This window comes from Octopus sinensis, linkage group LG19, assembly GCF_006345805.1.
Source record: "Octopus sinensis linkage group LG19, ASM634580v1, whole genome shotgun sequence".
In the NCBI taxonomy this organism is placed as follows: domain Eukaryota; kingdom Metazoa; phylum Mollusca; class Cephalopoda; order Octopoda; family Octopodidae; genus Octopus; species Octopus sinensis.
The window spans coordinates 33,675,132-33,702,676 of NC_043015.1; the positions used below are offsets into that span (position 1 = coordinate 33,675,132).

General features: G+C 35.3%; 1 protein-coding gene and 1 pseudogene across 9 annotated transcripts in view; one reads left to right on the plus strand and one right to left on the minus strand.

Moving 5' to 3' along the window:
* The window catches only part of LOC115222095 (disks large 1 tumor suppressor protein), a 598,849-nt gene that overhangs the window by 444,849 nt on the left and 126,455 nt on the right, over positions 1-27,545 (minus strand). The gene's annotated exons all lie outside the window — the stretch shown is intronic.
* LOC115222401 lies at positions 4,287-4,417 on the plus strand (annotated as a pseudogene).

Below are 27,545 nucleotides of genomic sequence, written 5' to 3' on the forward strand. Positions count from 1 at the left end.
CACACACACACACACACACACACACACACACACACACATACATACATACATACATACATACATACATTATTTTATATTGTATGAATATATTTAATTAATTTGCCTGTACGGCTGATAACTCACTTGCCACATGTGATGGTATTTTAATAATACCATCCCTTCTTAAATTTAAATATATATCATCATCATCATCGTTTAACGTCCGTCTTCCATGCTAGCATGGGTTGGACGAGATATATGTGTGTGTGTGTGTGTGTGTCAGTGTGTATGGTTCAAACTTATACAAAAAGAACAGAAGACAAGGACAGGTAAGGAAACACCAAGCAGGTCTGTTAGCTTGATGCTCAGGGAAATTGAAAGAGTCTTTGATGTTTTTGAGCCTAGGCTTTTCTACAGAAAGGAATGAGGGAAGAAGACAACAGAGAAAAGAAAGAAAACAGAGGGAAAAAAACAACGCCTGGATTGATGGTTTCACATGTTGAATTGATCAGAAGGAAATGGTTGGTGGAAAGGGAGACATCAGTGACATGACTAAAGTTGTATGGGTGGAGCATATGAAGGACTACGTGAATGTATGTATATTTAGGGGGGTATGCATGTGTATGTGTGTGAGTAAACAAGTACATGTATGTGTAGAATGGTGTGTGAGGCTATCAGATGTGTGTTGAAATGCATGTGTGTGGAAGGAGGGCAGTGGAATGTGTGTGTATGAAGAGATGGAAGCAGAAGGTGACTGAGTCACCTCCGTGCAAGGTCAGTCCAAACACAGACAGATATTCAAAGACTCTTTCAATTTCCCTGAGCATCAGGCTAGCAGACCTGCTTGTTGTTTCCTTACTTGTCTTTTGTTCTTTTTGAACCACACACACTGACACACACATATATCTCATCCAACCCATTAGCATGGAAGACGGACGTTAAACGATGATGATGATGATGATATTATTTACATTATTCACACTTGACGGATATTTGTCCTCATCTTATTTGTTGTTAACATGTTTCAGCTGATATACCCTCCAGCCTTCATCAGGTGTCCTGGGCGAAATTTCGAACCCCAGAATCTAGGGGTTAGTAGCCCACACTCTTAACCACTGCGCCTTATACCCGTGGGCAATTATGAAGTAATTTTTAGGGCTTATAAATCTAATATTTTCCTATCCTTCCTTGATACCGGTTCTCACATCTGCACTCGGTCTGCTTAGGAGGTTGTTGTGTCCTAGCATATGTGCTGCTGCTTTTAGGTTTCGTAATTTCCAGTGGTGTTCTCTGTCTATTATTTTAACTTCATCCCACAGGGGGAGGTGGTCTCCATTTTTCCCATACATGATCACCTATACCCAATTTATCAATATCTCCTCGTGTCACAGCTTTGCGCTGTTTGTCTACCCATATTTTGAGGGGGGCGGCATGTTTTGCAGTTTTCAGTTCAATCCCACTGGTATTGTGCTCTCAGCCCCAGGCTGTGCAATGCCCAGGGAGTGAAACTGAAAAGGAGCTAAACTAAGTAATGACAAGTTTTGAAGATACAAAATATTTAAGAGATGACGACGATGATGCAATGACAATGCTGATACTTTCATTTCATTTTATTATCGTTTCCAATACATTGAAGTAAGACAAATACATTTGACATTATCGACAGCAGAGGTACACAAAGATGCATAGATTCACAACAGTATTGATTGCTGGTGTTTGTGTTTATATTTGTAGCAGTTTTACTATACCAGTCAATGACACACACATGGGTTTGGTAATACAAGCAGGAAAATGGAATAGGGTCCTTAAAAATGGAAAACCCACCTAATTGGAAGCTAGTTTGATAAGTACTAACACATGAAACTTTCAGCGCTTGAGTCACTGTAACGTCTGCTAATCATATATATATATACATATATACACACACAGACACACGTCAATATGTACACATACATGCACACATACACATATCACAGTAGTGCACTTATTGCATTTGTGGATGATACAGATGTTTCCCTCAATACACTTTGTAAACTATTTGCAGCAGTAATTGCACCACACCATGGGACCGATTTGCTGTTAGCTGGACTGAGTCAATGAGAAATATCAAGAACACAAGTACAACTGGTAGCAGAATCTGAAGCAGCAACACTTCAATTGTAACAAGACTGGCACTAAGCCAACTAAACAACCAACTAAACGTCACCAGCTATTCATATATAGTTGTTATATATGGTTATAGATTCCGCACTGTTAAAACAAACCACTATCCTCAAGGCTGCTTTATTCATGAATATTTTATACACCTATCACTAGCCTTGCATGACCATGTCGCATTTAAGCATAGAAACAGGTGAAATGCAACAATTGGTCACCAAAGCTCTGTTGAGACTTGCCTGCTCAGTCGAAAGTAGAGTTGCATAAACCAGTAACCTGAATGGAAATGGTGGTATGCTCTGAAAAACATTTCTATTAAATGTGATTACATCAAGGGATAGAATAATGTTCAAGTGAATGTTGCATCAGTTTTGATAAATGACTATGCCGTTTGTTCAGTCATTGGAACTACCTGCTCAGTGCACGGATTATTAAGGAAGTGGTTGAGAATTCCAGAGACACTTTAGCATTCAGATTAGTCTATCAAATGTAATGCTTATTTGTACACATCTTTTTGAGCTAATCATGCATTATCTCATAGCTTCCAGATTTCCATGATGTGATTGCCTATTTTTAGAATGACATTACAGGGTAGGCATGATATACCAGATATGGGCAGTTTGAACGGCACGTAAAATGCACCAATCCGACCATGGCCGTTGCCAGCCTCGCCTGGCACCTGTGCAGGTGGCACATAAAAAGCACCCACTACACTCACGGAGTGGTTGGCGTTAGGAAGAGCATCCAGCTGTAGAAACACTGCCAGATCAGACTGGAGCCTGGTGCAGCCTTCTGGCTTCCCAGATCCCCGGTCTAACCGTCCAACCCATGCTAGCATGGAGAACGGACGTTAAACGATGATGATGATGATGATGATGAACAGAATATTTGGACTGGATATGGATAGTTTAAATGCTAAAGGGTCAATTTAAACTTTATGTAGATACTATATTGCTGTGTGTGTGTGTGTGTGTGTGTGCGCGCGAGAGAGAGAGAGGGGGGTAAGATTATTCATTTGCACAGTGAATGCAACACGGCCAAATAATTTAAACTTCCCAATTATGAGCTCTCGTGTTCACTTCAACTTCCATGTCTTCAGGTCAACCCAAGCCTTGTGACTGAAATTAGCAAGATGGAATTAATAAGGAAGCCTGCTGAATGGATGGTGTATATAATTCAAAAGTACAGCTTTGTCATTTATTGTATTATACCGATTCTGTCCAAAAGTTGCATATGTCTATGGAATACTCAGTCACCAGCTCAATGAGCTGGATATTCAGTTAATTGAATAAATGAATACTCGTTATCAAAACTGATGGAAATTTATTATTTCTAAGTTTGGGTTATAGAGTCTGTGAACGACTGTGCGTGTGTTATAATCTTTTTAATATTTATTTTTCATGCTTGTAGGGGTCAGACAAGATTCACTGAGGTAGAATTTCTACAGCAGGATGCCCTTACTGTCACCAACCTCCCAAGCAAGGTAATATATTTTTTCTTGGTCCAGGCATAGAAAACTGCAAACAAACCCGTGTGAAAAAGCAAATTTTGTTCAGAATTAGCATGCAATGCCAATTCAAACACACACACATACAACTGGCTTATTTTCAATTTCCATCAATCAGATTTACTCACAAGGTCCTGGTCAACTCAAGATGCTGCATGGTGGGACTGAACCCAGAACTATATGGTTGATAAGTAAACTCATTAATACACAGCCATGCCTCTGCCTAGTCACATGTGTGTGTGTGTGCATATGCACATGTGTGTATGTGTGTGCATATGCACATGTGTGTATGTGTGCATATGCATGTATGAACATATATCAATGTGTGACCTCGTAAATTATATTCTGAGAACAAACTTAACAGACTGACCTATAAAAAGAAATAGAATAACCTGAATTCTTGGACAAATATAAAAACAAAACATCCCCTTCAAAACCTGTGACATTTCTTTGAAAATATTTTTTTTTTTAGTTTTTCTTTCAGAAAATAAAACAAAATAAAATACTTTGCAAAAAGATGGCTGAGAAGAAAATACACCACAGAGCATTCCACACACTAAATACATATATTGTAAGGTTTCACATATTTAATATTGTCAAATGATCAACACTGCTTAATTGAGATTATCCACAACAGGATATGGCTTACGGCCATATCACGTTGAAAATCACGTTGAAAGCACCGGTTCTCGTCCAATCACCGAAGTTAAGCAATGTTGAGCCTAGTTAGTACTTAGATGGGTGACTGCTTGGGAAACCTAGGTGCTGTAAGTGTCACACATTTTTATAGGCGCAGGAGTGGCTGTGTCGTAAGTAGCTTGCTTACGAACCACATGGTTCCAGGTTCAGTCCCACTGCGTGGCACCTTGGGCAAGTGTCTTCTACTATAGCCTCGAGCCGACCAAAGCTTTGTGAATGGATTTGGTAGACAGAAACTGAAAGAAGCCCATCGTATATATGTATATATATATATATGTTTATCTCCCCAACATCGCTTGACAACTGATGCTGGTGTGTTTACGTCCCCATAACTTAACGGTTCGGCAAAAGAGACCGATAGAATAAGTACTGGGGTCGATTTGCTCAATTAAAGGTGGTGTTCCAGCATGGCCACAGTCAAATGACTGAAACAAGTAAAAGAGTAAATATTAGCCAAAATATTCTCCTAGTTTTAATTCATGATAATTAACTCAGCCAATGATGCAAGATCCTCAATAATTCACTCATTCATCCACAGATACAAGTCTTTCAATATTCCAATGCTCAACTGAAATTTCCTCAAACTTCAGGGAAAATAAATGCAAAATTGGGTTCCTTTTTGAAAAATGGAATGAGTATTTTCAGCACTGGGATGATTGCTTGATATCTTTGCAGAGAGAAAAGATCTTTCATTCAGTTGACTTATTAACTTATTTAAGGGTACTAGACATTTTGGAGTTGTAAATGTTTGCTAAATTAGTCTGTGTGTTGTAACTGAAATAGCAACACAGTGTAAGATTTATTTTGGTTATGTCAGGACACATAAAAACTGGTATTTTCACTTTTTTTTTTCAAATACTACTGTAATATTATGAAGTGTAACCTGGTCATAGATAGAATTCTACATGGAACCTGATATACAATAGAATTGTAATTTGTGTTACTTAACCCCAGGTTAGTCCACATTGAATGCACCAATCATCAAAGACAGTAGCAGCCTGTCTTTTAATTAGATAGTGCAGCTAGTATTATGTTATAAAATGTGGCATATCTTTTAAAATGTACCAAGGTGTAAGTTGAGGGAGCTTTGGTTGCTATTTCTTGCTTGTTCATTAATGAAGTCCATTTGCCACCCTCTTGGCCCTTAGGAGAGGAGAGTTTTGAGTTAAGAAAAGACAAGTGACTAAAATTATATTAAGCACAGAGTTCAGAAGCTTGAGGGAAGAGGTGATCAAATTTGCATATCATTTTAGTCATTTTTGAAGTATGGATAAGGGAAGAAAAATAAACTATGCCATCAAATTCGATTATATTTTAATAGATTAAATGTTTTTCTTTTGTACTTTAAAACAGTTTGGTTCAAAAATATATGCTTCAGTTAAAATCAGAGTCCTTTCTTTGCACTAACACCCAAAAATCACTGATGTACAAATAGTCTTTTTGTGCACCGGTGTAGGGTGTGTACAAGCAGTAGCCTAGCCTGATGTCATTTTGATCTTTATCAGTTGACAGGTTTTCAGGGAACTTGCTACACCACCCAATTAGTTTCAGCCTATTATTGTTTCGTTCAATCACAGGCAGCTTGGCAACACTAGTTAAAAAATATTAAACTTGGTCTTCAAAAGAGTGGATAGTCCTTGCAGTAACTGGATAGTAAACCACCACATGACTCAAACTGACAAATTTTCAGAAAAATCCAGCTGTAGAAACAAGCCTTTCAAAACCTGAATTTCTACAAATAGCAACCCTATATCGGAACTTCTAGTGGGTGCAATTCATATGGAGTGTTTGCTGTTAGTCACTCAAGCTTTGCACCTGTGTGTGTGTGGAAGATAGCTACTAAACAACACACACAAAAATTCATCACAAACAAGGTAAGTAAAGTATTTAATTGCAAATTTTCTCCCATGGAATCTTCAAAAACCTTAGCACAGATGTCAGGCTTTTGAAGAAAATAACTTCATTTTAAGCCTACTTAAATTGATGTTCACTCTTGCTCATTAAAACGTGCTTGAGTTGTTTTTTAACTTTAAGTTTAGATAGCAATGCACTCCCTTTTTATTTCTCTTACAAAGAATATTTTTAAAAAATGATAATTAAAATATGGAAAACTGCCATTTCATTTAATTTTTCATTTTGGTGGGAATGAAAAATAAAAAGAGGGAAATTTTTTTTCAATAAAGAACCTGCATTTGCACATTTTGAATAATTTTTGATAGTTGATGATTTTTGCCAGAGAAGAACATGCTGATAAAAATATCCTGTTTCTGTTAAAATACATTGTTTTCTTGTTGTTCTTTCAACAAACAAATCATTTTAAACTATGCATTTAATTATTTTTTTTGCTTTTTGTACAAATAGTTAAAGCTACTTAGTTACCTCATCTTATTTGATCAACCATTTAAACAAAGTATCAAGAACAGAGAAAAAAAAACATATATAAAAAAAAAGGTTACAGCCCATTACATAGTGTAATTCAATTAAAATTCTGCCACATTAAGTACTATTAATTACATATTTTATTTTTCATAATACTGATAATGCAAAACGCTTTTGCTTTTAAATTTTAGATTTTTCCTATCATTATAAGCAAGTAGAAATATACGATGAAAATCATTCAAGTAGCTCTGCCAATAACAAAAAAGAGAAAAAGAATAAAACCAACGTTTACCAATATTATGTAAACTGCCTGCAATACGGATTTGCTGCTCTATCTTTCAGATAACCTATGTGCCTTTATTTCCAAAAATTGTTTTCTCAAATCAAGCTCTAAAAGAGCACTTTTAGAGAAAACACCCAGAAAGATGTTCAATATGATGTTTTACAGCCACAAAAAAGATAAAGGAGACATTTGAAAGAGGCCCCAAAACTTGACAACTGTCATATTGCTTCATACAAGATATCACAACTAATAGCTAAATGTGGAAAACTAAACATAGTTGGTGAGACATTAACAACACTAGGAAGTAATATTTATCCCCACATAAACATGAATGCTCTGTTAGGACAAACGATACTGCAGTAGATACCCTGAGAAAACCCCTCATATTGGTTTTTGGTGCCAAATGCACTCTTGGTTATATTGCTAGCAATATAAATGAGTGCATTTTGCACCAAAAGCCAATTATGTGAATTTCTCTCATGGTATCTCCTGCAGAATATTTTGTTCTAATAGAACATCCACATTTAAGTGGGGATAAATATTATTTCTCGGTATTAATACAGCCTCTGTCACTAATATATATTTACTAATAACACTTTCAGCTTCTGAAACTTTTATCAGGATACACATATCTTAAAACTGTTTTCTTTCTGCAATAATTCTGGTTCTCAACGGATTGATGAAATAGATAAGGATATTGAAACTTAAGAGGACAGAATTTGGAAGACAACCTGACCAATCAACAGTACGGTGGAACAAAGCTTCATTGGTGCCTTACGTGTGTTTTGTTAAAAAAGAAAATTATGGAAAAATACTTTTCTGCAAATCGTTGAAAACGGATACAAAGGGAGAAATAAGTTTCAGACTTTTAACAGTTACTTTGAAGAAAAATGCAAACCCTTTTGAAGCAGAAGGATATCATGCAATTGATGGTGCACCAAATATTGACAGGTCGCCAAGCTGATCTGGTGTCATATGAGAAAGGAAGTGAAAGGAAGAGCCTGGTTTATTTGCAGTTCACTGTGTAATTTAATAGCAACATCCTGTGATTAAAAAGCTTGGTAAGCAACTGCCTTCAATCCTGGCCTTAGTAATAGCTACTCTTAACAAAACCAAAGTTTGGACCTTAAATGGTAAGCTGTTTTGTCAATTATATGAAGAGAATAGTGAAAATTTCAAAACAATTTCTTGACAGTGAAGTTTGATGGAGCCTCAAAAGGAACCTGTTTGAAATACGTCTTTTTTTACCTTTATGACACAATAGTTGAATTCTTACTTATAAATCACAATGAAACTAGCAAAAAAAAAAAGACACTGACTTTATTTATGGAGATATTGAGTTATTTAGCTGATATTTAAGACAAGATGAACAACCTCAATTTGCAAATGCAAGGAAACAATTTTAATCTGATTCACACAAAGAATGCTGTCAAACATTTTATAAGTAAAATTGAATTTTACAAGCGAAACCTTGGTAGGATGGCAATCTGTTAGTTGCCATCAATGGAAAGCCTTTCACAATTATTTACAGACAAAGATCCTTTAAAAGACCTTTAAAAGAACCGATGGAAGATACTGAGGCAAGACTTAATAACTTGATTAAAGAAAGAATTCCTGACTGGGTAAAAAACTTATTTGCATACAAAATAGAAGAACAAAAACATTATCTACAAACTAGAATAACAATTTTTGAAAATCAAAGCTTATGTAAAATGTGATTGCAACGTAGTCTATATTGTGGAATGCAGTCAAGATATTTTAAATGCTTTTTGATCCTCTGATGTGGTGGGAAACGGTTTTAGTGCAGTAAATCAAATTTTGACCATGAATAGTAGAGTAACTTAACGACTCATCAAATTTGAAAACCAAATATCACAAAAATTGCTGATGGCCATCAATCACAGGGATCACATGAAGAATGTGTGTTGTTTTAATTATTCCTATACTAATCACATCAATACATAATTAATACATAATTAATAATCCTTCATTTCTATTTTTCTTTGATAGAAATGTACATTTATGTGTAATAAAATTGTTTAGATTTATTTTAAATTCAATCAAAAACACTAAATTTATTACAAAAGGAAAGCATTTGACGCAGAAGTGGTGGTGTGCATCCAAATGCTTTTTAGGGAAACATTTGTGAAAAACAGTTGGGGAACACTACTGCAATGGTGCCTTTGATGGCTCATATACAGGAGCTCTCAATAAATCCAATGAACAGGATAACTCGCAGGATAATCACAAAGAATCAGACCCAATAATTTACCAATTCCTTGGAGAAGTTTTCATCAACTTTTGTTCAAGTGATGACCCATACTTCATAAAGCACCACTTCACCAATTTTTCTCACACACGCACATCTCTTTATGGCGGTTACTATCTCCTCACCTCTTCACACACATATCTCCTTGGTGGTGGTCACTATCTTACTACCTCTCTTCACACATACACACCTCTCATAAAAAGACGAATGATTTAATAATGTCTGCTCTTGACAAATACTGTATTGTGTATTCACAAATCTGGTGGTGGTGGTGGTGGTGGTGGTGGTGGTGGTGGTGGTAGAAATGGTTATAGTAGTAGCAGTAACACCATTTTAATCTCAGGTTAGTTTTTCTTTTGCCTTCTGTGGTGGAGGAGTGAAAGTGAGGTGGAATTGTAGGGGGGGAGTGGTGGAAGATGGGGGTTGGGGGAGTGGCAGTGAAATGGGTGCATGTGTGGTGGTTGTTCAGTGTTTGGTGAGAGGATAGGTTGTTGGCAGAGGTGGGAAAATGGGTTGGCAATGAAGTATAATGGTGGGGGGGGGTGCTTGTTGCATTAGTAGTAGTGGTGGTGGAGGTGTTTGATGGGAGAGTATGGTGGCTGAGTGAGTGTGGGTGATTGTGTGTGCGCATGTGTGGAGAATTTATATTTTTCTAAAGCTCTAAATTAGTTTTTACATCATTATGGATATAAAATCAATATTAATAAAAGATTACAGTCTGATTGGCAATTCAATAAACTGTATATGACACATTGATTAAACCAATAGGCAATGTGGACATAGAACAGCAACAACAACTGCAATACCAGATGTAATAGGGTGGTGTATGCCTACATAGAGAAAGAGAGAGTTAGGGGGAGAGGAAAAGGGTGAGGTGGACCAAAGACCATAAAAATAGTAAAATAAATGTTTTTTAACTACAAAGACTTGAAAGAATCAGAAATAATGTGTTAGCAACTGAAGAACAAACCAGAGCAAACCATTGTTGATTTGCAACAACAACTAAAACAACATAAACAATAACAAGAATAACAATAATAACAATAATAATAATAATAATATAATAATAATAATAATAATAATAATATTCGGTATTTCTACATTTCAATGAATTCTACAACTAGGGCAGATTATTATCCGAGCTTCTTCCACACCCCTACCTTTATTCGATCATGGTAAAGCCTACAATCTACTGCATATATACGTGTGTGTGTGTGTGTATACTTACACACTTGTATATATTGGTTCTCTATTATTAAGGCTCTTTCTCTTTCTCTAGATATGTGTAAAGAGTGGTGGAGGAGCCGTGACAGTGTATGGTGGTGATGCAGAGCGAGCGACGTGTGGGGAGATGCGTGGCGAGGTTGAAACAACGGAATGATTTCTGTAGGATCCATTAAATGTGTAACAATTAATTTACATAAAATATTGAACAGAGGGGAATGGAAGACAGTTGTTGAGTACTGGAGGAGGGTGAGAGAGAGAGAGATGGGCAGAGAGGAGGAAGGAAGGGAGGGAAATAGAGCATGGTGGAGAGATGGTGAAGGAGAAGGGAACAGAGCATGGGGGAGAAACAGTGAGAGAGAGGCAAACTGAATATAGGGGGGAAATGGGGAAGAGATAGAGCACGGTGGAAAGAGCAGAAGAAGAGACAAAGAGAGGAAGAGTTAACTATGGAAGAAAGAGGCAACATGAGAGAGAGAGAGAGAGAGGACTAGAAAGTGGGAGAAAGATGGGAGTGACATATTATTGGGTTATAGAGTACTGTTACAGTTTAGCCTCCAAGCCAGTCTTGATAGACAAACTTATGATCAGAGGCATTCCAGACATGACCATCAATCAAGAAAAGTATGAAAAGGCTTGCTGAAAGCAATGAGATTATGCCTGAGAATATTGGGGTTCACTGTTGATACAAGGCAGTATTGATTGTTTAGTCGAAGAAGAATGGAGATATTTAATGTTGCAGATATATCCAAACCATACCAATATGAGATTGTTTATGGAAGATGAGCAATCGCCCATGCATACCAGCATCCCCTCTCCATGTCACTGATATGAACCCAGGCAAAGGCTGATACAGCTTGGCACCAGTGATGTCGCAACTCACTTCTACAGCTGAGGGAACTGGAGCAACATGAAATAAAGTGCATTGCTCAAGAACACAACAAACAGCCTAGTCCAGGAATTGAACTCACTAACATATGATTATGAGCCCAACACTAACTACTGAGCTATGCGCCTTCACAATTGTACAAAATGTTGTGAGGCATTTTGTCCAGCATGCTAACAATTCTGCCAGTGACGCTGGTATGCATGGGCGACTTCTGGTCTTCTATAAAAACAACTTTGCCCAGACTTGTGCCTTGGAGAGGAACCTTCTAGGTGCAATTCCATGGTCATTCATAACCAAAGGGTGTCTTTTACCAGCATGAGAAACACCATTAAAGCAATTATACTATTGGTGGTATTGAGAAAGATGAATGGTTTAATCAAGGGATGGTGGCTGGCCAATCCAAAGAGAACCTCTCTTCAAGATCAAACTGTAAACCTGTTGATGCCAGACCTAGGGGGAAAGGGAAAATAGTTATGATATCAGGAAGTAAGAGAAATACAGTTTCAAGATGGTACCATGGGATCAATTTGAAAGTTTTGGAATGCTATTTCAAAGTAAAAAGTATTTAACCCTTTTGTTTTAAATTCCTAACTAAAATACACTTTACTCTACATTTCAATAAAATTCTTAAAGAAAAACAGTAATAATAAATTAATAATCCTTGTTTAATCAAACAACTGCAGTTGAGAATCTCTTATATGAAATTCCTGGAAGTGAAATTAATGCAGAGTTTGGAGAAGGGATTTTTTTTTTTTTTTTTTTAAATATTAATTTTGGAATATTTTTATATTTGCAACTGTAAAATGGGACAGCTTGGCGGAGTCTAAACACAATATCCATTTACATTTATTTATTTATATATATATATATATATATATATATATATATATATATATATGTACAACATTTAAATAAGTTTATATTTCAGATTCTATTTGTACTTTCATTAGGAGTGGTTATGAGACAAATTCCATTCTACATTTCTTTCAGAACTCTTGTTGAGCTTGAAATGAAACATATATATATATATATATATATATATATATATGTTTCATTCAGTTCCCATCTACCAAATCCACTCACTCCGAGGCATTGGTTAGACTGAGGCTATAGAAGACATTTGCCCATGTTGCCACACAGAGGGACTGAACCTGGAACCATGTGGTTGGGAAGCAAACTTCTTACCACACAGCCACGTATATTTTATTTATTAATAAGTTAAAGTCATGTAAGGTGGGAAGTGATGCATGCTGGGAAAAAGTATTTCATCCGTCTTTATGTCCTGAGTTCAAATTCTGCTGGGGTTGATTTTCCTTTTCATCCTTTCAGGGTTGATAAAATAAGTACCAGTTGAGCACCGGGTCAATGTAATTGACTTATCCTGTACATCAGAATTGCTGGCCTTGTGCCAAAATTTGAAACCAAAATGTTAAAGTCATGTTTCATGCTTAACAAGAGTTCTGACAGAAATGTATAATGAAATTTGTCTCAAAACCACTCCTAATGAAAGTACAAATAAAATCTGAAATATAAACTTATTTAAATGTACAAATACAGAACAGAAGCCATTAGCTAATATATTTAATTAGCTTTCTGTATGTATCTTGGTTTTTAGAATATTTTCAAATTATCTCTGCAAGCTGTAAGATGTGAAAGGATTGACACCAGGAAGCAGGGGAATATCTGATTAATAAAAAAACTCCCTCAAAAAGTTTCATCCAATTTATGCCAACATAGAAAAGTGGGCATAAAAATGGTGAGATGATGATGAACTTATTAAAGGCTCACTAACACATTTATGGCAAAAATACCCAAATTTCATTTATTTTATCTTCAATTTTCATTTATTTACATTTTGGATAGCAATTAGTTTCTGCCAATATTATATTGAACAACCAGATTGAAATAAGCAAAAGTAAATACTCAACGGGTTTAATGACTGAGTGAGTCCAACATCTGAAGATTATCCATTATCTCACTAGAAACCATTGCCTTCACTACAGCTGTCTCTACACACTCAGAAAAAAATGAAACAACTGCTTCAATGCCTCCTGCCATGTTACAATTGAGGCTGCCCCACCACTGGATTCGAAAAGCCATTGAAACTTAGAGTTTCAGTTACCACTTAGGTGCCATGTAGTTAAGAAACACACTATGCAACCATGTGGCTCTGGGTTCAATCCCACTGAATGCCACTTTGGGCAAGTGTCTTCTACTATAACCCTGGACCAATCAATGATTTGTGAGTGAAGTTGATTGCCAGAATCAGCGGAATCCCCTCATGTGTGTGTGCGTGTGCATGTGTGTGTGTCTATGCCTGTGTTCACTCCCACCTCACTGTTTAACCGGTGTTGGTTTGTTTATGCCTCCATAACTTAGCAGTTTGGTAAAACAAACCAATAGATTAAGTGCCAGATTTATAAAACTCTATCCTGGGGGCAATTTATTTGACTAAACCCTTCAAGATGGTGCCCCCTCATGGCCACAGTCCAATGACTGAAACAAGTAAAAGATAAATCTGAAGATTGTATAATTTTACGTAATAAAAAAAAGTGGGAGTATTTATAGTAATATGGAAAAAATGTCAGTGAAATTAGGAAAACACAAAATTCATGTCTAAAAATGTTAGATGATGTGATGTAATGCTAGTGTTTATGTAAAGAAATTATATGTTATTACCAAAGAAATAATGAGATTTACGGCACAGAAATCCTCATTATCATGGCAATTATCATATCCAACACCAACATCATATGTAAACATTCAATCCCACAAGAATGAAAATCAAAACAATTCACACACATTCATACACACACACACACACATATCAAACTGTCTGATATACACAAAATTAGAATTGTTTCACTCATCTACACACACACACACACACAAACATACACACAATGAGTTAACAATACACAACCATTAGCTGATAGAAACCTATAACCTCTCAGTTCATAGACACACACACACCTCCAATTCACTTCATATTTTTATCTCTCTAAATTATTTATAAAGTTGAACTTTTACTGCAAACATTTTTGTTTAATTCCCACTGAAGATGCTGTATATCAAGAGATAAACTTGATTGATTGATTTAGATCAATAATGTATAATTAGTAAATGTTCATTGATGAAAACAACTTTCAAAGAACTCTACTACAATATATATTTCCACAAAGATCCCTTCTTTAAATATATTTCTGTCAAAGTCACTAATTTAATCTGTATTTCTATCAAGACCCCCTACTATATATTCTTATCAAAGTCCCTACTATATAATACATATTTCTATCAGTATTACTACTATAATATACCAGCTTGCCCATTTCGCTAAAAATGCTGACAGCATCATTAATGATAGAAAATGGTACTTTAACACAATGGCAAAAACCATTAATAAATATCATCCATCTAATAAATAGATTTGCAACATACAAAATTAAAGCACTTGAAGAATCAGATACAAGGGGAACATCTTGGTTGAAAATAGCGTCCACATAATGTATGTGTATGTATATACACACAAACACACACATGCACACACATATATATATATATATATATATATATATATATATATATATACATGCTTACACACACACACACATATATACATACATACAGACACACACATACATGCAGACACACACACATACATGCACATACACACACATACATGCACATACACACACACACACATACATAAGTATCAGAGGCAACTCCAGGTCATCAGTGTCGCTCAGGATCATCACAGATTTCACATAAGAGACATGCCTGCTCAAAGAATTTCATGTTTTCCTGCTTTATTTCTAACCCCAAATGGCTTGGGTCTTTTTTTCTACCTAGCACTATGTCTTTCTCCATTTCTAAGTTAAGGTAAAAATAAAGCAACCCTGCAAAACACAACTGCCCTTTACACACAGTCGCACAGAGTAACAGCGATCAAATAACGACATCGGAGTGTGCAGCAAACATCAGCGATCTGACTGTTACCTGTACTCTTGACAAGTGATGCCAGTTAGTCTTTTACACCTGCCAGGCTCATTCGTATTAGCCTGAGTTGCTGGGATAATTTTCCGTTCCTTTAAGAATATTGTAGAACGGAAACTTTTCATCGATTGGCATTTAAATCTTGATCTCTATAGAAATTTATGGTTTCAAGAAAACACTGAATTTGAATTACTTTTAATTTTTATGTTTATAGGTAACAACGTGGGCTGTAACTTCTGAGCCTGAGTCAGTCACGTGTGAACGATGTCGAGAGAACGTCGCTACGAATGATATTTTTTGACACAGGGCACCCCTAAGATGACTACCAGAAGCTGAACGAAAATAAATGAATTGTGACCAGGCTCAATAAAAGGAACCCAAGTTACTGGTTGCAGTTATATTCTTGAAGTCAGTGTTGGCAGAAATTAAATCAGTTTGCAAATGCACGGTCACTTTACTAAATTTATACTCAGGCTAAGAACAAACAGCCCAAGTGCCGGAGTCGCCACAGATATATATATATATATATATATACATTTATATATATATACATTTATATATAGAGAGATAAATATATAGGTAGATAGATATATATACTTTCATAGATATATGTGTGCACATATATATATATACATTTATTTGTAGATATATCTCTCCACCCTCTCTCTATATATATATATATATATATATATATATATATATATATATATATATATATATATGCACACATTCATACATACATTTTTATTTGCACTTATTGCATATGCATACATATGCATGTTGTATGCATGTGAATGTGAGTGCACGTGTGTATGTTTGTTTACATTATTTTAGATTGATGAAATCAGTAAAATATGCTATCTTTTACTTGGAAAAGGAAACTAGGGTTTGGATCAGAAAGGGCAAGTATAGAAAAATGGACAAAAACATATTTTGAAAACAAAAGTGTTTAACGTCATGTGTGTGTGCGTGTATACACACAGACTTATATTTATGTGTGTGCTTCTGTGTGTGTTGGAAACTGATAAAGTAAATACAATTTACAATAAAAATTTGCAGTTTTATTTCTAAATATCAGCATTTTCAAAGCAAAAGCTTTGAAAGCTGTTCAACTACTTTTCAGCACCTCTCTCTCACTGTCACTCACTCCCACTCCATTTGTTGTTTTACTCTTCTTTCCCTCTTGTGTGATCAACGGGTCACACTTTGCATTTTATTAGATGTAAGATAAGATATCGGGCATAGGCAACCTGTGTCCTATGGGGCTCTCTGAATGGCACACCTAATGAAAAATTACCTTCAATTCGTTTTTTAACAGTGTGTCCCAGCTGATGAGTGCAACCCACTTCTCAAAGAAAGGGTTGCCCATGCCTGATATACATATTTCTATAAAGGTCCTTATATGTGTCATATAAAGAGAATATGTAAGAAAGCAAAATAAATTAAAGTCTCGGTGTGTGTTCTCCGCCCCATGCTGAGCTTGGGCTGGATATCATTACTAACCAAACCATGATGACCTTTTGAGAGCCTGTACATAGTTACGGGATTCTCTTAAAATACTTGGTACATTTCTTTCAAATTACACTTGATCATCATCATCATCATCATCATTTAGCATCTGCTTTCCATGCAGGCATGGGTTGCATGGTCTGAACAAGGTTGGTATGCTGGAGGGCTGCACCAGCTTCCAGTCTGATTTGGCACGATTTCTACAGCTGGATGCCCTTCATAATGCCAACCACTCCAAGAGTGCAATGGGTGCTTTCTACGTGCCCGTTACGTGACACTGGCATCAGCCACAACTAAAACTTCACTTGGCTCCACGGGTCTTCTCAAGTACAGTATATCACTAAAGGTCTTGATCGCTTATTATTGCCTCTGAGTAAAAGTGACAATAGAACATCTTTGAAATTTGTACAGAATAAATACAACAGGATATTCTTGTTTGAAAGTACCATTTTTGCCATTAATATGAACTGGTTTAAAATTTTGGCACAATTCCAACAATTTGGGGGAGGGGATAAGTTAATTACATTGCCCCCAATACTCAACTGGTACTTCTTTTATTGACCTCAAAAGGATGAAAGGCAAAGTTGGCGGAATTTGAACTCAGAATGTAAATGCAGAAGAAATGTCACCAAGTCTGACAAGGTAACGATTCTGTTAGCTCACCACCTTGCCATTAACATATTCTTTATATTTTTTTACTTATTTGAATTTAATTGCAGTCATGCTGGAGCACCGCCTTTATGTTGGCAAAATATAATTACAATATACACAAACATGCACACACAGGCAATTGGTTTCTAGGATTTCCCATGAACCAAATTTCACTCACAAAGCACTGGTCAACCCAAGATAGCAGTAAAGACTCTTACTCAAGCTTTCTACACATTGACCTTGAACCCAGAACCTAAGGACTGTGAGGTGAACTTCTTAAGCACATGGCTATGCTTCCATACGCATAACTGATATACCAGCAAAGTATTTTACAGAGCTCTACAAGTAAACTCTAACCTCTTTTGATTCCAGCCCACCTGATTTTCTGACAAACATCTTGTTTTTAAAATGGTCTAACTTGAAGTCTTTCTTCAAAACTCCATGATAGGTTTCAAAAACCAGCTTAATAATGGTAAAGTTATTTTCCTAAATTCTCATTATTTTGAAAATTAATTCAAACAAAGACAGTGTATTTTAACAGAAATACGGTAACTAAAGGGTTAAGAAAATGTAAACACACAAAAGTGAGCTTGCCACAAGATGGAAACAAATGCTAGACTAGTCTATCAAATATATTAAAACAGTTTACAATTCCCACCCTCCCCCTGAAAATCATCCCCTTCCAGGAATCTCTGATAAAGATATCCAAATAATCTAGGTTTAATCAGAGCCACCCAAAGGGAATTTAAGAATAGCAATCTCAGACAATGATTTTGCCATAACAACCCAGGGGTTTTAGAAATCCTTGAGAATATTATCAGATTAGCTCCAAATTTACATCCTTTTAAATGCAAGTAATTTAAATTTTATCTTTGATAACATTCTTACCAATTCTAAATTCTAAGAATTCATATAAAATCAACGAGAAGCCTGATTGCTGTGTTGTCTGCTCAGACAATTTTATCAAAGATTTCATCTCTAAGTTAAACCCTTTTTGTGATGCACTTCAAATCCTCTTCATTACACACAAACACATACATACACACACATTTACACACATGCACCTACTTTAATACCACCTTCTTGAGTGTCTTTAGAAGAGTTTACACTGTTGCAAGTATCCAAATTAGGCCTCTGGCTTTGGGATTTCTTTGAGCTATCATGCAGCATCATCCTCGATGCTTCCTTATGATGTCAAAGTCAGAGTGAAAGCCAATTCCCTCTTCAAACACCTGAGGACAAATTCTCTCTCTCTCCCTTCCCCCCTCTCTCTCTCTCTCTCTCTCTCTCACTCACTCTCTAGAAATGACTGCCAAACTTATTCTTCCTGTCACATGTTTGCAGTGGTCATTACTCAATTTGTCCAACTGCAGGACCAATACCTGTCTCCACATGATGACAAACTATATGCCATGTCAAAATACAGCATACATAATCATGTCTAGAATCTAATGTGAGAAAAAAAAACCCTCCAATTACCAGAGTTGCATACAACAGAGCCTGCCCTATGGTAAGATTTAAGACTATAAATTTAGCTATGCAACTACTTTAACATAGGACTTTATTATGGATATATCCAAGTAACCACTCCACTATAACATGGACCTTATATATGGTTAGGTAACCACTCTATCATTAGGTCCTTATATGTAACTATATAACCACTCCAAATGTAATCACTTCTATAACGATCTTATATCATCATCATTATTTAATGCCCATTTTTCATGCTGGTATGGGTTGGATAGTTTGACAGGAGCTGGCAAGCCAAAAGATTGCACCAGGCTTCACTACCCACCTTGGTATGGTTTTTGTGGCTAGATGCCCTTCAAAATGTCAATTACTTTACAAAGTGGACTGAGTATTTTTTACACAGCACCAGCAAGGCCTGTTTTGGCATGGTTTTTAAAGCTAGATACCCTTCCTATATGGTTAATTATTTCTTGATCAAGTCAAAAGAAAAATTTGAAAAACAATAGGCATGGCCCTTCTTCAGACTGAGATACACCTGTAACAGTATGTGTAATGGTATATGCTGGAGTCGGCAGTTACCAATTGTAACAGGTGTTGATGTTGCAGATGTGTAAGGTGAAAGAAGAACAGTGATCGAAGTTGCAAACAAACATTTATTTACCATTACATATTGTTGTAGCCAAAACCATGATGGGTTGGTAAGTATAATTTGTAAAGCAAGCGAGGTAAAGAGAGATATCATAGATTTTTCTTGTATAGGTGTGTTTGTGTTCTCGACATAGTGCAGTAGTAAACCACAGACAGAGACAGGGTAACGTTGTAGAGAAAAGAAAGCGAGCGAGTGAGAGCGAGAGTGGTGGAACGAAACAACTGCTTTGTTGGTGAGTTACCATAGTTGTCTCTCTGTGCTTTTTCATTCAGAGACAGAGTTTCATTTAGCCGGTCAGCCAGACTCGGTTCTCACTAACTGACTTTGGCTTATGGAGTTCTTGTATTTATAACTTTGCAAAACTAGATAGAAAAGTAGATATACTGCAAAGACAATGGATATACTTTGGGGGTCCACTGTTATCTCAATTCCATTCTCCACTGCATAGAAGAGATTAGAAGGGTCAAGTGGCAAAGACATAAATCAGATTGGCAAAGCCATATGTTAAATGTGACTTGCTGTCAACCATTGTTCCTCTGTCAGAAAAGTGCTGTTGAAATATTATGGGAAATCAGCCGATTCAGGTTCGAATCTACTCTATACCTAAATGAAGTCACTACACACTGAATGTAAACCTGCTTGTTACTACTACTACTACTACCACCACTGCTAGTACCCCCAACTCCACTACCACCGCAACAATCAGAGGACAACAACACCACCATTAGCATTATCAACATAAACATCTCGTGATATTACCAAAAACAAAAGAAATAATGAAATCAGACAAGAATAGAACCAGACATTCTGAAACTCTTTGATCTAATAATAATAATAATAATAATAATAATAATAATAATTACAACCACCACCACTATCAGCATCACCATAACTACCATCACCGTCATCATCATCATCACCATTATCACTACCACCATTTCACCACTATCATCATCACCACCATCATCATCATCACTAAATTCATAATCAATTGAATAAACAATATCAGTTATTAAAATTGTTCTGGCTTTGTTTCCATTAAGTCTTAACCCCCCACCCGCCCACCCTCCAATACTTCTATGGTTTCTCTATGATTTGATCCAAAGAAAACATTACTACCTTTAAGTCATCTCCATCATCATCATGATCATCATCATCAAATGTTATGACCATTACAATCATCATCATCACTATTATCAACGTCATTGTCTTCATTATCACTTATCTTTAAGACCATTACCATTCCTCTTCATCGTTATCTCTATCCCCATCCTCTTCACCATCACCAGTTCATCATTTTCCTTACCCTGTTCCTCTTCCTTTTTATCACAAACGTTAAGAGTCAAGCTGGACCAACAATAACAACTTACAAGAAATATCCTGCCACAAACCTAATTGATGCCAGGTTCACTGATTACCAAAAGAGAAACGGTTCGTTAGACAAACTGAAATGAAAATATATCTGGATTGTGAATGTTTCTGGGATTTCAATGATAAACGGTATAAATGTATGTGTGTGTGTGTGTGTGTGTGATCATGTTCTTTTATTCTTTTATTTTAGTCATTTGAGTGCAGCCATGCTGGAGCACAATGTTTTAGTTGAAACAAATTGACCTCAGCATTTATTCTTTGTAAGCCTAGTACTTATTCTATCGGTCATTTTCAACAAACCGCTAAGTTACGGGGATGTAAACACACCACCATCGGTTGTCAATACTATATATATTTATATATTTACATGTATTTATATTTGTATATATTCATATTTATATATATTTATACATATATACACGTGCACACATGTACATACACACACATATGTACATGTATCTATGTACAAGTATATATGTAAAATTATATATGTAAAAGTATATATGTGAAACTATATATGTAAAAGTATATATGTAAAGGTATATATGTGAAAGTATATATGTAAAAGTATATATGTAAAGGAATATATGTGAAAGTATATATGTATATGTATGCATTCATTATTTTTCTCTTTACCTGCATCAGTTGAGAGTTACTGTCTGGGAGATATCTTATGGAAGTGGAATAGTATTTCACTGCTATTTCAAAATTTCGGTATGTGGTGAAGCAATTTTTGCTGAACCCCAATTATAATTATGCTTATAATTATAGAATTTTTGTATAAGGTTAATGAACTTGGTAAAATTATTAATTGATTAATTAATTTTACCCTTTACCATTATTGATAATATAATTCACTCCTTGATAGTAAACTGCAGATTCTGCAGAATAACACATGGCACACGTGGGTGGTTGAGGAAGAATGCAAGATCTCATTCATCTGTTCGAATTCAGAAGAACTGGTTTTTGGATATAGGCTGTTCAATGGCACTTGGTCAACTACGTATATTAATTATCAGTGCTCTCAAATTTAAAACTGAAATACTATATTGACGACAGGAATAAGTGAGTAGAAATAGGATTTTACATCTCTTTAACCCAGAAACGTGTATATAGTTAATCAAAGCTGGGTGGATTCGTTATTTTTCTCTTTATCTGCGTTAGTTGAGAGTATTACTGTCTGGGAGATATCTTATGGTTGTGGAATAGTATTTAACTGCTATTTCTAAATTTCGGTATGTGGTGAAGCAATATTTGCTGAACCCTAATTATAATTCTGATTATAATTATATAATTTTTGTGTGTGTGTATATACATATATATATATATATTTACTTCTAATATAGGATAAATTTTTTTTCAAAAAAAATTTCATCCAAGTGGCAGCATATTAAAATACCTTTAAAGGTGAAAATCATAAACAATTATAAACAATGGCAAAAGAAAAAAGATTTCTATGCCAATATGCTGAGAATCGTTAATCAACACATTACAACATATATTCACCATGAATACATGTCATGTTGGAATCGAGGAAGGCAAGGCAACAGAATTTTTTTTTTAATTCGTTATCTCTATATTGAATCAATTTCAGGATTAATTCCACGGATTTTTCCCTCTTCAGTAGAGAATACGATGAATAAATGAAATACTTACAAGCACCCATGGAAAAAAGCAGAAGCAAGAGTCATGAGTACACATAAATACCCCAGTTATATCTAAATGTAAAATAATATTATATAATTATATATCTATCTATCTAGCTATATATATACATATATAATTATATATCTATATATATATATATATATAATTATAGATATAGATATATAATTATATATATCTATATATATATACATATATAATTATATATCTATCTATATATATATACATATATAATTATATATCTATCTATCTATCTCTCTCTCTCTATATATATATACATATAGAAACATAAATATATATATACATACATACATGTATAAGCCAAATAAGAGAATGGAGAGGATAAATAATCGACAAACATCAGACTGTAATCTTTCTATTTATTAATTGATTACAATCATGTGTAAGTGATCCAAGGAAACAACTGAAATAAGCCAATAAATACGTAAATAAATATATAAATAGAGACGAATAAGAATAGATGAGTGTACAAATACTAAACTCTTGCAGTCGCTTCTACCATGGGGCTGCCAAAACATCCAAGTTATCCTCATCACGCCAGTAATAGAACACACATTGGACAGGGATGGGACAATGGTTGAGCCCCAAGGCTTCATCAGAGAGACCAAATGTTAGGAGACTAACATGTGGAAAAATAAGTTAAAATAAAGCAGTAAAATAAAAATAAAAATAATATAACAGAATTAGTAAGGAATGTTAAGAACTTCATTTTAAGGTGCTCTTATAATCCATGGTATTACATCTTAAGGTAAATAAAGTCACATTCAGGAGAAATTCCTGCAGGCTGTGGGTTCCATCATGTTTCAACGATACTGAGGGAAATAGCGAGAGTAAAATGATGTGTAGTGAGTTAAATGGTAAGGTCCATGTCACAGGGGTCAGAAGTCAGAGGCTAATTGCTATTTAATAGATACAGCATTATAAAAGGAACTGGGAGAATTAAATTAACTTGGAGCAATTCAATCCATAAGTATATCAATGAAAGAAAACAATGAGTAAAACCTTAGTGTGATGTTATTATTTGTTACTTATTAACAGAAACCTAATCCCAATACCCCTAAGTGTGGTAGGGTGAGGTGAAAATGAAGCCAACAACTTAATTGGTCAACTAATATTTGAAAACAATGGTATTGTTCAGGTCCGTTAAAACTATCAATAAATTACAAGTAAAAACAAAAAAATAAATTTTTAATTCAGAAATGGATATTCTAGGGGTCGTTACTAAAAGCACTTATAGATATGGATATAGTGTTTTATATGAATATATCTGAGATATATATCAAATTAACAAGTAATTTTCTAAATGAGATAAGTAATGGACAAAACAATTACTGGAAAAGTAAACAAGCTATAAATAAAAGCTACGAGGCTCTATCAGGGGAAAGTAGCTGGTTAGTATATTATCATATTAAAATGCAGAGATAAATTATACACTAAATTAGTATTTAGGAAGTGTTATTACATTACGGGGAGGTCTGAGTCATAATTTCAAGCTTACGAGAAAGTGTCCAAACAAAAAGGCAAAGGTGAAAATGTCCCAGTTAAAATATTTCTAGACTTCTAGACTACAATTGCAGGGAGGGGCTGACTGTGTATTTCATTTCAATGCTGGTGTGTAAACATATATTTAGAACTATATATGTAGGTATACACCCAGTAGTATATTGGATATTCAATATCCCTTTGATGGTTACTTAACATCTAAACACACACACACACACACACACACACATATATATGCATAGGAGTGGCTGTGTGGTAAGTAGCTTGCTTACCAACCACATGGTTCCAGGTTCACCTTCGGCAAGTGTCTTCTATTATAGCCTCGGGCTGAACAAAGCCTTGTGAGTGGATTTGGTAGATGGAAACTGAAGGAAGCCTGTCGTATATATATATATATGTGTGTGTGTGTGTGTATGTATGTATGTGTGTGTGTATATGTCTGTGTGTCTGTGTTTGTCCCCCCAACATCAGTTGACAACCGATGCTGGTGTGTTTACATCCCTGTAACTTAGCGGTTCGGCAAAAGAGACTGATAGAATAAGTACTTGGCTTACAAACAATAAGACCTGGGGTCAATTTGCTCTACTAAAGGTGGTGCTCCAGCATGGCTACAGTCACATGACTGAAACAAGTAAAAGAGTAAAAAGTATAGATATAAATATATAAGCAAAAATAAATCTCTGAGCGAGGTATAAACAGTAGCTGCAACACATCGTGAAGTATATTTGCCATTTAAATATGGCTAACCCCTAAGGGTGGATGCTACTGTAGCTTGTAGCCCCAGGAGGACACCTCCTCCAGCAGGCTATAGACACACTTTCTGTGCCCTATCAGTATTTGCAAAGGGAAGCCATCCTTCCCGTCTTCAACCTATGATACACACGGACTCGAGTTTCTGGGTATTGACCCGTCATCAGCATGTGACAATCATGGCTGTCACTAAAAAGTAGGCCTTCCTCTGCAAATATATATCCTTACTAATATTCTTAACTAAATTCTTAAACACTACGGGGGTGGGTTGGCAGGAACCTACATTAATATAATTAAGTCTATTGTTGGGCTTTCCATAGGATTTGTAAATTTTCTTTTGTAAATCTAGAAATATGTCAAGGAAATTGACAACCATCAGATTGGTATCATTATGCTAAGATCAAACGTTTTCAAAAGATGGATAATATCCTTCCTTAAGTGATCTTGCACTGGTCCATTGGTCTTCTTAGCTGAAGCTAGAGCATCGTTCCTATAAATAGTGAAATATACACCAGGAAAAGCTTTTCCTAACGTGTCAAGCAGGAACAGCCCAATGAGATCATATATGCCTGCTCCATATGACCCCATGCTCACATCGAAAGAACCCACTGAGTCTGCTGTCTTGACCCACTCTGTGTTCTCGTTGAAGAGTAAGGTCTTTCTAGCATGGAGGATTATATCCTTATCTTGTTCACTAATCTCTGTGAAATCGCTTGCAAAAGTGAGGGCTTTATCTAGCAGTTTTCTAGAAATAGATGCACAGAAATCTACAATATCAAATTCTGTAAATCTTGCTTTATTCTTATTTCTAATTGCTTTAAATCAGTTAACTTCTGTACTATTGAACCATTCTACTAAATCAGTTGCCCTTCTAACTTTAACATTGATTTTTATTAAAATTTCCTTACAAATTATACCAATTTCTGATTTTGCAGGGTTCATTAGTCTGCATTGAGGATTAGTTAGGAACTTTTTACGGTCCTTAATAGTTATAAAGGCCTTCTTTTTTTGGGGGGATTTCTATTTTTTTTTTTATTTAAACCTAGTGGCAATGATACTAGCTTTTTTATTAATGTCGTTATAAACTTGCAGTCTAGCTTTAGTCAAATTACTAATAACATTGTTATGTAGGAGTTGTGAGTATGTGCTGTTGTCTACAAGTTATAAGTTCTTGGTTTTATCAGAAAAAAGTGCTGTTTTTTTTTTTAGTTTTTAATGTCTTTTTTCAGTTTCTGTTGTAAAGTGTTAAAGGACTTATGAAATTTGGTTTTGTTTATAAGCTTCAGTAGATCTGTTTCGAAGTCTTCTGAGTCCTTGATTTTGGGAGGGAATCTCTTTGATTTAATTTCATGGTGTATCTTCTCTGTGATAGTCTCTTCAGTGTTGTAATGGAAGGCCTTTTATCTCATATGTTTAATAAGATCTGTAATTTTCTCCAGTAGTTTTTTAGACTATAGTTCCTTGGATGGTATGTTTTTCATTAAGTAATCAATATTGTAAGGATCTACATTATTTACAAGTGACAAATATTTGTCCTTATCTTGCTTGTTGTTATACACTACGTTTCGGCCGATATACCCTCCACCCTTCAACAGGTGTCTTGAGAAAATTTTGAACCTGGATTCTCATTCTTAAGGTATTTTTCGATGTTGTTGCTGTTGTTGTTGTTGTTCAGGTCACTGCCTGGAATTGAACTCGGAATGTTGGAATTAGTAGCCCGCGCTCATAATCACTAGGTCATATGCCCATGGGAATATGACGTAGTGGTTAAGAGTGCAGACTACTAACCCCAAGATTTCGAGTTCGATTCCAGGCAGTGACCTGAATAATAACATCAAAAAATACCTTAGGAATGAGAACCCATGTTCGAAATTTCCCCAAGACACCCGATGAAGGCTGGAGGGTATATCAGCCAAAACGTTGTGTTAACAACAAACAAGATGAGGACAAATATCTGTCAATTGTAAATAATGTACATAATTCCTCATCTCTTAAATATAGAACAGTATTATGTAAGGATCTATATTAGATTCTTCTGTGGGAGAAAGTCCTCAACCGATTAATAGCAACTATTCAATACAGTCTGTACTAGCCTCTTAGAGAGAATGCTCCAGGCGTACAGGAGGTAATTTGATAATAAAAAGTAACAACAAAAGAATGAGACTTTGATATTAGATAAATAGATGATATTTATATATATTATAATTTATAACAAACAGTAAAAAGTTGTCATTATAGTACTCGGAGTTTCGAATGTCAGAGCGAAGAGCTACGATGCATTTTTGCCGGCTATTAATGGCAACAGATGCTATGAAAGACCGGTGAATAAAAGGGAAGTTACTCTAATAGATAGGAAAAGAAAAAAAAGAAAAGATAAAAAATACACACAACCATATTCTCACAATACATAGACATAAACCTCCTGCGTTCATGTCTACATACATACACACACAAACATGTATACATACATGCACATACACACACACAAATATGTGTATGTACGTAACTTCATCCTCATATAGACATAGGTGTTTATATGCATACACGTAATATAATACATATATATTTAGACAC